The following is a 4,900-nucleotide window of genomic DNA, read 5'->3' on the forward strand; positions in this document are numbered from 1 at the left end:
GATACTTTCATGGTATGGCCTAAATGTTCAGACAAAGTTGCATTCATTGTGCCACATTTCCACGTCTTCTCTCGTGCTGTGGGGGCATCTGATAGCGCTCATGACTGGACTGTCACACTGCCATATTGCAGAACTTCTGCCTATCAGAGTTCTTTTATTCTCCGAGCTGTATCTCTATGAAACTCGCTTCCCCAAAATAGTTTTCCCCCAAACTTCAACCTAGAGCAGTTCAAGTCCAACTTTCATAGATTTTTTTATGAATGGAGGACACCTGTAATCTGGTGTATGGATTATTTTCTTATTTGTTATCCTTCGTCTGTTCATTTTCTGTATTTAAAAAAAAAAAAAAAAATGTTTGTTAGATTTGTCCTTGGCAGTGGTTTCGGCCGTGTCATATAACCCATTAGTCGTGAAGGTATAGGCTAATGTCCCAAAGGGGAAAATGATGATGATTAATACGGCAATAGACTAAAGCATGTAAACATACTTTTTTGCATGAATTAGTAGAGGATGAACATTTTTGCCGAGGTATGAGTTGTGCAGACCTCTTTAACTCTGTCAGGACACAAAAATATAACACACTACATAATAGCTAATAAGGTGCTGTATCATGTAATATACAGGTTAGAAGAAAGTCGTGGCTAAGCAAGAGGGCTAGAGGAAATAACGCTGCACATTCTGTAGTTCGGAATTTCACACACAGCATAGTATGACGCCTGATGGAAACTCCCCAGTCTTGGAAAGTCCCACACACGTGCTCGTACACATGACACAACCAGTCATGTGCAGGGGAAATGGGAGAGACAGAGCAGAAGGGGTTAGGAGAGAGAGAGAGAGAGAGAGAGAGAGAGAGAGAGAGAGAGAGAGAGAGAGAGAGAGAGAGAGAGAGAGAGAGAGAGACGGTGGGGAAAGGCAGGAACAGAGTGCTGAGTTAGCAAGCAACTGCTCTCGCCTCAGTACTGCTCTTGTGAGATACTCCCGCTGAAGAAATAAACTGCAATCAAACCCCAGACTCATCTTTATCTTTCTCCTGCCATTCGCGACAAGAACAACGAACATTCTCTCCTTCTTATAATCCCTACAGTCTAACACACTTTTGCAAGAGCTCGGTGATGGCTACGATATTATATTTGGTGGCAGATGCACTACTGGACATTATGTCCATACCAATGTCATATTCGATATGCATGTGAGGACTATTTGAGTATTTCAGGAGTTACCTGAGAAAATTTTCAGTCCATTAACGGCAAAAATCTGCCACTGATGACAATGACCGTCCTTGAACACTATTAGTAGAATAACTTTGCATACAATTGGAGTAAATGAACTAAGTGTTACATCATCATTATGGATCCAAATTGGCTTGACTGATGATCTCTATCTATTTTTCCATGTTTTTAGGCAGGTTAATCCGAGACAGGAGTTGTCATAAACCAATCAATTCCCTGTCACCCTGTTCCCCGCCATCAGGCCTCCCTTTCACCGGTTCACATCCCTTCCCTCATATACCTCACCACCCCATCCTTTCTCTTCATATCCTTGATCTCCCCCTCTCCCTCCTCTTCTTTTATCTCACTTACTATCATAGCCAATGTCTCACTCACAATGTCCCCACATTACCAAACTTAGGATGAGCTTGTTACCTAGTAATTATATGTAATGTGGCTTCATATTAGCACCACAAGATGCCAGGTAAATGGGAATGGTTCCTGCATTCTTTCTGTGATTCTTGTTCATATTTTAAAAGAAAGCTTCAATTATACATTTTACTAACCTTTCACTGTCCAAGCTACCTTACCCATCTTCATATGATGAAATACATCCACTCTGCTCAACCGCCACCCTACCATACTCCACTCACATGCTCTCCACCCATCCTTTGCACTCTCTTACTACCTCACTGAACTGACCTTATCGGTTCAAAAGACCTAACCTGATCTGCCTGAACGTCACATGATGTGACTCGGCCAGACTTGGTCTGAAGGACTGAACTTAACCTTAAGCTGCCTGAATGGACCTGAACGATCTTGGAATGTTACAAACTGTCTTAACATGCCTGACCGTACTTGATTATGGATAATAAAGTGCAGAAATACAAATGAATTACTTCCACTGTGTCTCAACATAGCTGAAACAAAGGATGAAAACCAACATACCAGTAATTGGTCTCACGAACAGCCATAAATTGGTCAGGTCTGGAATGAACTTGAGGGAGTGACTGGTCCTGAAGGGACCTGCGCTGTCCATTGCATTTGTTTGTTCTCGATTACTCACATCATCATCATCACCATCAGCATCATCAGCATCATCCAGATTACATTTCACACCTAAGGATGGGTTGAGTAAATTCATCTTCACCAGAAAATAACTAGCCATTTCGAACTTTGTTCTGATGATTAAGGTAAGTGGTGGTTATGCCGGCAAAATGCAGGTGCTTGGTTGAAGACTGTTCCTGTAAATAAAGAATATGATCAAGTAATATATATATATATATATATATATATATATATATATATATATATATATATATATATATATATATATATATATATATATATATAAGAGGTGAGCAGTACCAGCGGTACTACCAGAGGTGCTTCATAGTATCGCTGTCGGTGCCGGCAGTACTTTTGTTGGTTAGTACCGCTACTGGTAGCGCCGTTACATTTTCAGACATTTCCTTAGTGGTAGCGATATTCGGTTCTTTTTAGCACGAATGGGCAACGTTTAGAAAATTCTGTGACAGCGACAGTGAACACTGATGGATACCATCAATGATCAATGAAAATAAAGCTGAACAGCATCGTACGCCCAAATCAGTTGAAACATGTTCAGACCGCCGATGATGCATCACTAAGACTAGACACCACCACCACCACTACTGCTACCAACAAGAAGCAGTGCCATGGCACCGCAGACCAGTCTATGGAGGTCAATTTAGTGCTGATATATAAACACAACAGGATATTTAGTCAGCGATGTCACGTATCAAATTTCGAGTAAATCGTATGAAAATTGATGATTTTAGGCCCATTTGAAATTTTAGGCCTGAACCACCTGACAATGACCCCCATACCGCTAACTGGGCGGGGGTGACCCCTCTGATGTAAAGAGGCATGTTATAGGACGCAGATTTGAAATATCCACTTTTAGGTTTTGGTTTCATGTCAATATGACGAATTTGATTAGAGTTATGGGAAAAAACAATTTTAGTTTACAGTTTTTTATACTTTCTGGGCATACAGCCTTGGCCTTGGCCCAATTCGGCACAAAATATAATCAGGTGATCAGAACCTCATAGCCCATCATCCCTAAAATTTTAGTAAAAATCGCACCAATAGTTTTCGTGTGAAGTTGTTAACAGACAGACAGACAAACAGAATGAAAACAATACCTGCCCCTGAGCCCCACTGGGGTGGAGACGGGTAATGATAAAAATCTGTCTATCTATCTATCTATTGCCAGATGCCTTAATCCCATAAGGGGTGGCCACAAATAAATCGCCTCCATGTCGCCCTGTCCCCCACCATTTCACTGCCCTGCTCCTATCTCATCCCACCCCCCCTCTCATATACCTCTCCACTCCAACCCTCCATCTCATGCTTGGCCTCCCCCTCCATCTCCCCCCTCCACCTCACTCACATACACTCTCCTCATTAGTCTCTCAATCTTCATCCTTTTCACATGGCCAAACCACCTCAGTGTGTTTCTCCTAATGCTTCCTATCACATTCACACCCACACCACAACGATCCTTCACTTCCTCATTTGTCAATCTGTCTCTCCATGTGACTTCACATGCTCCTCTTATATAACTCACATCCACAACTCTCACTCTTGACTTCTGTCCCTCCAACAAGGTCCAAGCTTCACTTCCATAAGTTAGAGTTGGTATCACAAAACTGTCATGTAGTAACTTTTTCACTTCCATGCTCACTTCCCTGTTTCTTATCACTGCTTTCAAGGAACCAGCAACCTTTCTTCCTCCTTGTACCCTTTCAAGCACTTCACCCTCTAAACTTCCATCCTTACTCATCACACTATCTAAGTACTTAAACACACTCACATTTTCCATTTCCTCCTCATTCAACCTCACTGTACGTTCACTGACTTCACCTCTCTCGAAGACCATAACCTTACTCTTCCTTACATTCACCTTTAGATTCTGTTTCTTACATACTCTCCCAAACTCATCCCCCAAGCCTTGTAGCTCCTTCTTCGTCTTCACTTAATAACACAGTATCATCTGCAAACAACAGTACAGGGAGTTTCCAAACACTGCCCTCTCTTATTAGGGCAACTCCAACATCCACTGCCCTACCTTGTATCTCTTTTATAACCCCATCCATATACAGATTGAACAACCATGGATACATGATACATGACACAACCTTCAGATAGAAAAATTCACTCAGATCACTGTCCACACGCACTGCAGCCTTAGCACCCACATGCATGCTCTTCACGGCATTCAGCAACTTCTCATCTACTCCATAATTATATTCTTAATACTTTCCACTATCCTTGTCTATCCACCCTGTCATATGCATTCTCCAAATCCATGAAGGCTGCATACAACTTCTTTCCCTTCTCTAGACACTTTTCCACTAAAAATCTAAGAATGAATATCTGATCTACACAACCTCTTCCCTTCCTAAAACCTCCCTGTTTTTCTCCATCTATTTCCTGTTATTTCCCTAACTCTTGTCAATAAGCATCCTACCATATACTTTCCCTATTATACTAAGAAGACAAATACCCCTATGGTTACAACATACTTCTTTTTCCCCTTTTCCTTTGTACAAGGGAATAATTATACCTGACTTCCAATCATCCGGGATTCTACCTTCCTCCAAGGCCAATTTGCACATCTTCCACATCCATACGACTACTATCTCTCC

The sequence above is a fragment of the Coenobita brevimanus genome, chromosome 5, assembly GCF_032717465.1.
Source record: "Coenobita brevimanus isolate Jiangsu-jjx chromosome 5, ASM3271746v2, whole genome shotgun sequence".
NCBI classification, from domain to species: Eukaryota; Metazoa; Arthropoda; class Malacostraca; order Decapoda; family Coenobitidae; genus Coenobita; species Coenobita brevimanus.